The sequence below is a fragment of the Mustela erminea genome, chromosome 3 (genome assembly GCF_009829155.1).
Source record: "Mustela erminea isolate mMusErm1 chromosome 3, mMusErm1.Pri, whole genome shotgun sequence".
Classification (NCBI taxonomy): Eukaryota; Metazoa; Chordata; class Mammalia; order Carnivora; family Mustelidae; genus Mustela; species Mustela erminea.
In genome coordinates, this window is record NC_045616.1 from 53,109,306 (window position 1) to 53,122,451 (window position 13,146).

General features: G+C 36.1%; 1 long non-coding RNA gene across 1 annotated transcript in view; it reads left to right on the forward strand.

The window, feature by feature from the left end:
* LOC116586168 overlaps window positions 1-13,146 on the forward strand; it is a 55,218-nt gene that overhangs the window by 10,775 nt on the left and 31,297 nt on the right. Inside the window, exon 5 of the long non-coding RNA XR_004283922.1 lies at window positions 10,557-10,690. This is a non-coding gene — a long non-coding RNA (uncharacterized LOC116586168). The remainder of the gene's footprint in view (window positions 1-10,556; window positions 10,691-13,146) is intronic.

Here is a 13,146-nt window from a genome sequence, read left to right on the forward strand (position 1 = left end):
ACCTATTTAATGCAAAATAGACTTACACGGTGGTAATAATAGTGCTATTTCAACCACACCTCACTTGTTTCAGTGGGAGAAAACCATTCCAGCTCCAGACTTTCACACCAGAACCACTTCAAAAACAGATGTGACCGATTCTGTTGGTAGCAGGAGATGCATAAGGGACAGGCCACATGACAAAAAAGCTAGAGATGCAAGCAGGTTTCAAAACCAGTATCTTAATTCTGCATTTCTATAGGATGAATGTCATTTTTCTATCTGCATAAAGGATGTCAGACAGTCCTCAGATTCTCTGAGTTGAAAAAGAAGGAGCAGTTACTCTCTGGCAAGTGAGAATCTGAATGTAGACCATCCCTCATTCCTTCATTACACATGTAGACCTGCATTGTGTGCAAGAGAGCAGTCTCTCTGCAGGTGGCACAAGACCCAAGATAACATACGGAAAGGAAGTGTCAATGAGGAGGGAAGAAACATATGGCAGGTTAGGTCTGGGTAAGGAATATCTTGGTTTGTAGAAGATGCACCCCACGTAGTCATAGTGAAGAATGAGGAGTCATACTCAAGCCATGTCTTTAGCATGTAAGTGGGAGAATCTGCTTTAGTTCCTGGCTGCCACATCTCTGAAAGGAGGTTATTAGATTCAATGATTTCTCAAGGACTTCTCAGCTTCCACATGCTGTCTTGTGCTGCCAGAATGCATACACAATACAGTTGTGGGGAGGGGTCAAGCAGGAACCTGGCAGAGACCTATATATGGAAAATGAAGACCTGAGAAGAAACGACTGGGTACCAGCCAGAGCCCAGTGAAAAGCAGATCCCAAGATGGAGAGTGGGATTTGGAAGCAAGATAGCGGCCATGCTCAAAGACCATGCTTTTGACAGGCTTTTGAAACTCCTTCCAGGGTAGCTTCATGGGTGAGCTGGCACCGAGTATCTGAGTATTGACCAAGACCCCTTTAAACACCTTCTTGTGTCTGGTCAGAACTTAGCCTGGAGAATATGGTAGAAAGAAGGCATCCTCAACCACTGCATCATGTTGGTGGTAGGGATTTCCAAACCATTCATACTCTTTCATTTTGACTTGGATTAACACCCTTTTGGATTTTACTTTCCTCTTTCCACCACCTCACTGAAATGTCCTTATTTCTGATGAAAATAAGCCACAGCCCTTGGCCATGATGGGGAGAGGATAGGGTTGAGAGTTATGGTCATGTTGGGAGTCGAAGAGAGAGTATACAGTGACGGAGACCGGGCAGAACCTAAAATATATATTGACCATCTGATTGTTTTAGCCCAAATACAGTATTAGAGTATATGGTCTTTCTTGCATGGAATTAGCTTTAAATTTATTTGACTATTAAATGAAAATGTATAGTATGTCCAAAAATGTTAGAAGTACCTATTATAATATCATTGGTAAAAATTTCCTTTTTTTTATCCATGGCCTTGAAACATAAATACATTGATATATTATGTCATGAAGTCTTCTGATATTTTCCCTCAGTTCATGTTTCCTTTGCACACATGACTTTAGAAAACATTTTGTACACTGCTAAGATAAGCAAGACAATTATTTATGAGAATTTGCTGCATTGTTCTACCTGTAATATTCTTCAGTAGGTAGATGATTGTCTACTAATTAAAATCAAGATTTTAGAGATTTAAGGAAAAAAAAGACCTAATTTGTTGCTAAGCAATTCTTAAGAATAATCATAATACAAAGAAGCAGAAGAGATAAATCAATATGGAAAATCATTTAAACTTAGAAACACATTTTACTTTAGAATCTGTATAATTGATAAGTTTTCTGTTTCCTATTAAGTGGTTGAAAAGCCTTCATGGCATCTTCACAGATAATGATGCTTATGCTCTAGGTGGCTGAGCCTCATATTTAAAAGACAAAAACAAGTTTTAGTAACAAATGAAAGTTTCACTAACACCTGGAACACAACCATAGACTTTCATGAGACAATCACTTCCACCATAAATGAGTAGGAAAGATATTTAATAGGAACAAAAGTAATTTTTCTCCTAAATTAGTTGTTAGAAATTTCAACTCCTATGGAATCTCATAGGAGCTATGATATTAAAGAGAGATTTACGTCAACTATACGTCACAAGAAAAAAGGGAGAGATTTGGCATACAAGATAGAAATATGAAGCTAAATTATAAAATGGGGTTCAATTATAAAATGGGGTATTTAAACATGACAAATGTAAGAGCAAGGATTCTTAAATAAAAAGTTGTAATGAGTTATATGTGAGTTTTCAGTGCAGTGTGAGAATCAAATTATCATAAATTTGGATATTGAGTCTTCAGGAAAGAGAAAATTCAACTAATATTTATTAAGAACCTAAAATAAGCCTGGTGCTCCTAGGTCCTTACATATTTATTGCTTGATTTCACTTCTCACAGATCATATTGATATTGACAATATGGCAGACAAAGAAACTGAGGGTCTAAGAAATCAAACAAATTTGTTTAAAATCATATACTTAGTCCTTCTGATGGCAGGAAACAGTGCTCCAAATCTGTTGTATGCATAGAACAATCCTACATTGGTCACATGTTCTTTTAGGCATCTCACCACTTGAAATATTTGAAGATGTTTATCATTTGCAAAGATGAAATTTCCGCGTATTAAATAAGTTGTAGTCAAAGCAAGTGCCGTGTTTTGCTATTTGACCCTGGGCAAGTTGCATTATGACTGTGGAGGACACTGTGCCCCATTTTCCTCATCTATAAAGAATTATTTATTTATTTGGGAAAGTGAGTGAGAGTATGAGTGGGAGGCGCAGAGGAAGAGGGAGAGAGAATTTCGAGCAGACTCTGGTGCTCAGCATGGAGCCTGACCTGAGGCTCCATCTCATGACCCAGAGAGCATATCCTGAGCTGAAACCAAGGGTCAGAAACTTAACTGACTGCACCTCCCACGCACCCCTTCCTCATCCATAAAATGGACGCAAGAGTAGAACCTACCCACAGGCTGCTATGAGAGTGAAATGACATAAGGTATGTTAGAGGCCGTGAAAAGAGATTGAAAAATAAGAAATGATTAATAAATTATTATTTACTCTTATCATTATCTTTCAGATATTTCACTGGCTTAAATAACCCTTTTTAGAAAACAGGAAATCTGCTTAAATAAAATGCACAACTTGTTCCTGTAAACATTAAACCTTTCAAGAGAAAAGTTAGGTATATTACTCAAAGCACCCGAGTAGGGTTGTTGAGAGTGATGGATAAAGGGAAGCCAATCATTCTACTGTAGGTCCTCACTAACCCGGAGAATCAAGTCTTTGGAAGATTTCAAGTAGACTAGACAGCAAATTGTAAAGTACTAAGTGAACACACTGCATATATTAAAGACTGAAAAGATTGATCCAATAATTATGTCATGTTTACCTTAAACTGTTAAATAGGTTTTGAACACTTGAAAATTATTTCTACTTTAACTTCCTTAGTGCCTAAACTGGATACAAATGGTGACGTTACACTCCCAGGGAAACAGTTTCTTTTCACTTTTTTGTGAAAGCATTTTGAAAAGTTGAAGAGCATTTTTGAGAAGCTAGAGGTAATGTATTGTCATAAAGTGTTAAACTAGGAAGCAAGGAGCTTTTCTATATGGTAAATTCTGAACACTATAAACCTCTAAAAAATGACAGTAAATATGTAATGTAAATGGATTTCTGGAGACTGACTGAAAAGTAGAAATTTCCACATACGATTATACATGTGTTCTAGAATAACTTTACAAGCAAGTGTATTTGAGGCTACCTGAGAAAAATGAGACTGCGGTTTCCTGATCGGCTTGTTCAGAGGACAGATGTACTTAGGGAGAGCCCATTGGCTCTTGTTTGTTTTTTCTCTTGATTTCAACTACTAGTTTCCAGTCCTATGCATAAAAGGGAAGGGAAGATAAAAGACTTGAAGCAGCTTGGTCAAAATACCCATGAGGTATTGTGTGTGTGTATTTTCTTTAAATGCAGCAAAAATTGTGATATATGCTAACTTTTAAACAGCTAAAGTCATGTGTTTTGAACTTCAACAAAAAAACTATGAGTCTCACATTATGAGGATAATTTAATAGAAGCAATGGCTTGGAAGAGGGAGGAATTTCAAATAAAGGAAATGAATTCCTCTTCCGCTGTTGTGGAATGAGGTAGATGACACATGTGGCGGGAGACAACTGTTCAGACTTGGTGACCTTCAGACAATCCATGTTATTAAAAACAACATCTGGAAATACTGAAGTTGTAGTTCTTAGATATGGCTACAAAGACAGTGTTTTTTGTAGTTAATGGTTTAAACATTTCGGAGAAACTTAAGACATTTCATAAGAACCTAAGTAAGGAAACTTAGATGAGTAGCTAGATACTTTTAGTGATCACCTCTATGAAAAAAACAATAATCAACATGAAAACAGTAACAAAAGCAATAGACTGTGTCTCTGTGTTCATAGTCCTGTGTTGGGAGCAAAAAGCTTTGCTTTCTTAGAGATATCAGAAGCGCTGCCCTGCCCTTGCTCCAGAGAACTCCTGGCTTGCTTTTCACATGAAATGGCTCCATAATCCCAGAAATTAATAGAGGAAAGATGAAGAATTTATCAATAATTTTAACATGATCCTTTCCAAATGTCTTCATTGATTCCTAAAGGTAAGCCATCTCCCTTGTTTCATGGAAGAAGTTTTCAAGTGCTCATTATAGCCCAACTAAGGGAACAGAGTCTGTCTTGTCATTAGGCTTTGATTGCATTTCTAAGACATGTGGCATCCCTAACAACATCCCTAACAACAAATGGAGTGAATTCCATTCCACCTTTCCTCTACCCACAGTGCTGTCTGCATCAATTATCAGGGTTGAAAAATGATGTCTGGGTGTCATTCTCAAAGTAAAAAAGGGCTTGACCTTGTCAATCTGGTCACAATTAAAGGGTGCAGTATGACCTTGGAGTAGAGTTTAGAAAAGTTGGGCAGATGGAAGACAAATAAAAATATTGCTAGTTGAATTGCAGAACTGTAATAGTGGCAGTTTTGTTGGATATACAATTAGAAACATTGAAATAATAGTCCAGAGCCATAAAATTTCATTTGGAAATTCATTCTGAATAATTCAGTTTAACAACCAAGAGGAACATAGCATCAGTATACGTTTTATTTGCAGTTTAGAATATGTCTTGTCATTTAGTTTAACATTATTTCATTTTGGCATGAAGTCCTCAGTTGTGTACTTCTTTCAGTAATTTCTCATAGGATGAATTAGGGAGCTGTCCCATTGCATTTGAAGATATCCTCCAGTGCCCCAAGGCTCTTTCTCCCCTATCCAGCGTTTACTTCCTCAGAATTTTCATTCCTTCTGGTTGTATAGAATAATGTAGGGATGTCCTCTTAAATAAATTGTGTTCCTGGAGTTGTTCCTTGTTCTTGGATTGAAAGTAGACATTAAATATTTAGCCATTAGTGTCTCATAGGAGTACATGTGCATTTTTTTTTTCATGTTGGATGTCACCAATTAAAACTTTTACTTTTGAAGGAAGAAGGTGTTCATTTAATCAAAATTTAGTAAGTGTCTATTATACGCCTGGAATGATGTATATATAATAGGCACTGGAAATAGACCTGTGAACCAAATTGAAATCTCTGCTATCATACCACTTACATTTTGTTGCAAAGAAGATGAAAAATAAAGAAAGTAAAGTCAAATAAGAAGATGAAAAATAAAGAAAGGAAAGTCAAATAAGAGGTATTAAAGATAGTTGATAGAGGTTATAGAGAAAAATTAAACAGGGAGGGGAGACGGTGGTCACCGGACGAAGTGGGGTTTGGTTCTAAGGAGAGTTTGGGTAGGTCTTGCCACAAAGAACACATCTGAGTAAATTTCCAAGTGAGGTGAGTCAGGGAGCCATCAGGATATCTAGGGAGAGTGTTTCAGGCACAGGAAAAAGAAGATGCACCTGGGAGCCTGATGTTTGGTGGTAGAATCAGTGTGGCTAAAACTTAGAGCTTGGAGGAGGAATCAAGGTCTTAGAGCGAAAGGTGTGAGTGTTGGGGTGAAGAATTTGGGGGAAGCAGATTGTTTAGTACTTTGTTGGCCATTCCGAGGACATCAGTCTTTTTCAAGTGAGCAGGAAGCTACTGGAATAGAATCTGAGGGAATTTCAGTCTTCTCTTTAACAATTATAATGCTCTGAGGATTTTTTAATTGGAGATATTAAGGAACTATATTTCAATCATTTTATAAGTAGATTAAAACCTCCTATCTGCTCACTTTATGTAGTATGATGTGTAAATTTTAAAATAGATCCCTTTATGTTAAATCTGTCAGGCTACAAATAATTATTTTTGTTTCTGGAAGCAGGAAGTTGAATTAGCCAATTTTACTGAGCCCACAGCATTTCGCTAACTATTCCGAAACGTAAAATGAAGCAGGGCCAGAGTGCTATCTAGTTAAGATGCTATGCACGTTAAAGAGATTCAATTAGTAATCTGGCTCAGTGAAAAATTTCTAAGTTACAGCAGGAACTACATAAATTCCAGAAAAGAGATAAAGAAAAAATATCTTGGAAAACACAATTTAATAAAAAAGTTTTCTTTTTACCAGTAAAACTTTTGGAGTCTTCTTAATACTTACGAACAATTATTTATTGCTTACTAAATTTAGATATTGAATAAACTCTTTATGTTTATTATCTTGGTCACACAACTATTATTATTTCCTAATATTATTATGATGTATTAATATCACCATTCCTATTAGTAGTAGTATCGGTTATTACTAGTAGAAATGAAAAATCAAGCTTAAATTTAGGGAGGTCAAGTAATTTTTATAGTGAAGAAGAGCCAGAATTGGTTTCCAAACCCAGTTTTGCTGACCCTAGAGTCTGCATACTATGGAAAACTGCCTCTGCTTTCTAAAGTTAACATTAGCAAACTTAGAAATCAACTTGCAAAGCTGTTATGCATGGAAACATTTAATGCTATGATTATAAGGTACTGCTTGTATGTGGGTGACACATAGTAGGAGTCCATAAAATGCTAGTTCCCTCACCATTTCCCCTCATAATTGGTAAAAACATTTCTTATTTTAAAAAGAGCAATAGAGGACGGCACGTGGAGTTTGTTTAAAGAATGTACTTCCTTTTTTTAAAACAGTTTTACAGTATTGGGCATCATTTCATAGGGAAATGCACTCCTCCTGTTGATGCTTATGGTAATTCTCTACAGCAACAGTGTGGACTGTACACACATAATGGTAATTTTAGAGTGGAAACATATCAATCACAATTTGTACATATAATTTTGGAAGACATAGTGTGCTATACAGTGTCTCCAAGGAATGTGTTTGTTCTGCAAGGAAATTAAATGCTGCTCCACAATAAATGTTACTGAATGTAGCACCACTGTGTTCTACCTTGAACTCAAACTCCTTGCAAAACTCGGCTTTGACAGGTATACATTTGACAACTCTGAACCATCTATAATCTTGACCCCTATTCAAAAATATTTTTCTTTTGTACAACTAAAACCAGCCTCTCATCTTTTTAGGGGATGGGGGAATAAATTATTTTCAGCTTCTATCCCCATATTTTACCTTTGTGTCAAGTCAAGACATTGTTAATTTTTCCCCTCAATTATCCCATTCAAACACTGGAAGGCACATAAATTGTAACCTGTGTCTAATAGCATCCTAAGAGTCCATGTCATGGGACTAACTTATAATGAGATCTTTTTGGCTTCTCCAGCAAAACTAAATCTTCTTGGATAAAATCCAAGACATATCTGTCTTATATCAAATTCTGCTCTAGAGAATGTGGTAATACAAATGTGGACCACAGTAAATACATCTCCAGGTCCAGTAAAACAGTAACTTTAATTAAATATTAATTTGTTGCCTATAATACTTTACAGTTTTTCAAAAGATTTCAAATATATGATCTCATTCTTCATGGCAGTCCTGAATAATAGGTAGAATTGAAGTTATACTCACATTTTACCCATGAGGAAACTAAGACTCTAAGACAATAAGCCAGTTGTCTCAAGTTAGACACCTGGAAAGAATTAAAGATGGTTTCAAGTTGAGGTTTTCTGACTCTTGTTCCAGAACTCTTCTCACCATTAAGTCTATGTGAAAAAGTTGAAGTGAGGTCACTCATAAATTTGTGGGTAAAATATAAGTACAATATTTTCTTTGGGACAAAATATACCAAGAAATTTTGGAGTGATTCTTTGCTTGGCAATATAGATTTTGCCTGCAACTGTCAAATTTCATTCTGCTGAGAGTACATTCTGCAATTTTTTCTGGAACATTTTTTCAGAGTATCAAAAACTTAAAAATTATGAGTAACAAAGGTAAACTAACCCACTCAGCTATGAGACAATGAAATAAAATTAACAATAATTTTTAAGATACAGTACTGGCACAAGATTAGCATGGAACCATTCAAAAATAGACCAATGTATATTTTAAAAATTTAATATATTCCAAAGGAAATAGTAGTGAAAAAGTCAAATTATTAGAAAATTGGTATTGTAAAAATTAGCCATCTTCTTTATCCACCTCACAACAGAGAAATACATTCCAGATGGATTAAATACTTAAAATATATAGGTAAGAATTTAACAAATTGATGTTGCTGACTACAGTTGCCCATGTTGGAGCCTACACAACCCAGGAGTTATACTCACATGGACTGGTCCACCCTCTTGGGTGAGGAATGTTAGTACCTGTGACTGGCTTTTGATTGGGGAAGAATTTTTTTAAAAAAGAAAGATATATATAAGGGCCCCTGAGTGGCTCAGTTGTTAAGCAGCTGCCTTTGGCTCAGGTCATGATCCCAGGGTCCTGGAATCGAGCCCCACATCAGGCTCCCTGCTTGGCGGGAAGCCTGCTTCTCCCTTTCCCACTCCCTCTGCTTGTGTTCCTTCTCTTGCTGTCTCTGTCAAATAAATAAATTAAAAAAAAAAGATATATAAAAATCACATAAGAAGTGAATGATTGATTTAACCACATAAACACATTTGAATGCTATACATCAAATACCATAAAATTAAAAGACAAACAAGAACTGGTAAGAACATTTGCCACAAATACAATACTCTCATAAGACTGATGTATGAAATACACATATGTATGTAATGACATTAAATTTAACTTTACAATGCCCAAACCCTACAGACACTATTCATTACTTATATAAGTTAAGACAGTGCTAAAAGATGTAACAGAAAGACTCAACAATGTAAAATGGCTCAAACATAACATAAGCAAACATTCTTAAGTTTTTTTTTTTTTTTTTTTTGTACCGGGGGCTATCTTAGCAGTCTGGTGAAGCTTAGGACCTCTTTTCTGAATAACTTCTTAAAATTTTATTTATTTACTTGAAAGATAGAGAGAGAGAGAGAGAGCGAGCATGAGTGGGGGGAGGGGTAAAAGGAGAGGGTGAAGCAGACTCCCCACTGAGCAGGGAGCCCAAAGTGGGGCTTCATCCCAGGACCTAGACAACATGACCTGAACTGAAGGTAGATGCTATCCGAGCAACTGAGCTATCCAGGCACCCCATCAGAAAATGTTTTTAAATACATAAAATAGAATTTAAAAGATTTCAAAAGAAGCCAATTAAATTGAAGTGTAACAATAAAATATTACAGGAGCATGTGAATAATAATAAAGGTGCTTCTTTATTAAAACATTAAGTAACAAAATATAACAGCTAGAAAAGCTGTGCAGACAGGAAGAAGAGGAAAATGTGGGCTTTGATGAGTAGGTAGTAGTCTTTGCTAAATCAAGTTAGCAACTTGATTTTTGATGACTATAGCCAGTGAGGTCAAGTTTAGAGTGAGGAGGTGAGAACTGTTGTGGAAACAAATTAATAAAATAAACATTTTGGAGAGCAAACTGCCAAGATGGATCCAGTGTTTGAAAATTGTTCAAACTCTTGGATCCACTAGTTAAATTTTTATGAATTTTCCCAAGAATAAAAACTAACAGAAAAATTATGCACAAATTGTTCATAACAGCATTTAACAATAATATGTTTATTATCAATTAGAACAGATATGTTTACAATAGCCAAATAAAATTAGCATTGTCAAAGAAATTGAGGTACATCATCCTATCATAGACTATTATGCTTTTGAGTTCTAAGAAATAATAGCTGAAACTTCTTGAATACTTATAGATTTTAGGCATTTTGCTAATCATTTTATCCCCTTTTAAGTCTTCCCAGTCAAATGTACTGGTGAGATACTTTCTTGATCTCATTTCAAAGGTGGAAAAACTGAACCTCAGCAAGGCTAAGTGTTTTGCTGAGGATTTTACATCTAAAATCCATTCTCTTTTCTTGCTTACTAACAGGTCTCCAATTTTGTTTGAGTTTGCAGTGAGCTCAGCTGAAAATACTGAGCTGCTAGCCTAACACAATTCAGGCTGGCCACATGACCAGTTATGGCCCATTCAGTTGAAGCAGAGATTGCTCTTCTAAAGGAAGACTCAACAGAACAGGACTTTTCAGCCTTTTGACCCTCATCTTTCCTCTTTTCTTCTCCCAAATGAGCAGGTGAAGCCTGTGTGGGTAGTAGTCATCTCATAACCATGGCTGAAAACCACAAGCTAAGAATGGCAGGACAGGAGGCTAGGAGAAGCCTGGACCTGAGGAAATTCTTGAAGACCGCACAAGCCCATGTTTACGTAAGTCCCTGAATGGTGTTTGATTAAGTCACACAAGTTACATTGTTAGGTTGAGTACAGACGAAGATCTGTTTGATGCAGCTGGTCAGTGGAAAAATCAAGACGTAAGCTCAGATCTATCAGACTCCAAGATCTTTTAAGTACTAGTATATACTGATTATGTGTTTATTTGCTAATGTTAACTTTAAAAAAAGTAAGATATTAAAGTTGTATATGTATGTATGATATCCACTATACTAATATCCCTGGAAAGAATACAGGAAGAAACCAAAATTTTAACAATGGTTATCTCTGGGTGGCAGGATTATGAGGGTTAATTTTAAAAAATAAGTTTATAAGGAGATTTTGTTATTATAAATGTAATTCTTGCTTATTGTGGATAATTTGCAATTTGAAGAACAGAACAAAGGAAAATGTAAAATGTGCTACCTTGCAATTTTCCCTACATTTATATTTTTAAATTGTATACACTATTTTGTATCCTGCTGTTTTTACTTACTATTATAGGCATTTCTCATTGTTATCAAATATTTTAGAAATACCATGTTAATGGCTACCTATTATTCCAGCATGTGGATGAGTACAAATTGTTTAAAAATTCTTCAGTTGAAAATTTTAAACTCATTAGATTTTTCGATAATAGAAATAATGCTCTGGGAACACCTAAGTTTATAAATCTTTGTCTCTTTCACTGACAGTTTTCTTAACATAAATTCTCCAAAGTAACACTTCTGAGAATTTTATTGTTGTTACTGTCAGGAACTTTTTAATATGTGCTTCAGAAATATTGCAAAAGTATTGGTACCAGGTGTGTATGAGTGTTCCATCATTTGGAGGCCTTGAGATTGTCCCCCTGCCTTTATTCACCTCCAGTTGACTGATTAAATGGATTTCCAGAGTCCGTTATTTTGTGTTAATTAAAATATGCCTTGGTCGGGGCGCCTGGGTGGCTCAGAGGGTTAAAGCCTCTGCCTTCGGCTCTGGTCATGATCCCAGGGTTCTGGGATCGAGCCCCGCGTTGGGCTCTCTCCTTGGTGGAGAGCCTGCTTCCTCTTCTCTCTCTCTGCGTACTTGTGATCTCTCTCTGTCGATTAAATAAATAAAATCTTAAAAAAAATATATGCCTTGGTCAACGGTGACAGAATTACTGTTTGAATCAAAAATACTTATAATTTGTACATAAGGGAATCAAAGGAAAGTGACAGAGCTGAAATTTCTCCTACTTCTGGTAGGAGTTTTCAGCCATATTATAAGGTAATTCAAAGATGCCGTAATAACATAGAGTAAGTTGATGTTAAGAATAGAAGATTTTCATCCATCATTAACAGTTAGCTTTTCCTGGACGCCTGGGTGGCTTATTGGGTTAAGCCTCATGCTCAGGTCATGCTCTCAGGGTCCTGGGATCGAGGCCCATATTGGGCTCTCTGCTCAGCAGGAAGCCTGCTTCCCTTCTCTCTCTCTCTTTCTGCCTGCCTCTCTGCCTACCTGTGCCCTCTCTCTCTGTCAAATAAATAAATAAAATCTTAAAAAAAAACACAAACAGTTAACCTTTCCCTAAATGTATATTTTTCCTTAAAATAGCCGGTGAAAGTGAAAGATATATATGGATATAAATCAATGAATATGTTTACATTGAGCTTGTCTTTTTAAAAAAATTTTCATTATGGGTCGGCTGTGTAGCTCAGTCCGTTAAGCAGCTGCCTTCAGCTCAGGTCATGATCCCAGGGTCCTGGGATCAAGTCCTGCATCAGGCTTCTTGCTCCGTATGGAGCCTATGTATGTCCCAAGTTTTAATTATTATTTGTTAATTATTTTAAATAGTAAAATAAACACTTACTAACCCACCACCCAAAACAAAATGTAGAAACTGGACAGTAATCTTGTATACTACTTTCTCCAATATCCCATTCCCTTGCCATCCCATGGTTTTATTTTCATATTTTGTTTTATTTATTTATTTTAAATATTTTATTCATTTATTTATTTGAGAAAGAAAGCACAAGCTGGGGGGTGGGGCAGAGGCAGAGAGAGAGGGAGACGGAGACTCCCCACTGACCAGGGAGCCCCATGCGAGACTCAATCCCAACTCCCTGGGATTATGAACAGAGTCGAAGGCAGCTGCTTAACTGATGGGGCCACCCAGGCGCCCCATATTTTGTTTCATAAACAGTGTCTCCATGTTTTCAAATTTTGAAAACCACTTCTAATCTTCACATTAGCTTTCAAGTGACTACTTTGGCTGTTTCAAATTGAAATGGTAAATTTTTTTTTCTGCTTTAGAATCTAATCTGATGTCATATTTGAAGTCCAATCCAAGTAAATAGTCAGAAATATGCTGAACAGGTTTTTGAAGCTTTGTAATGCAAATCCTCCAATGATGTCCTTTCAGCTCTAGTACATTAAAAATTTCCATGAATCTTCCCTTTGATCTAAGGCAGTAAAAGTTGAAAAGGGCT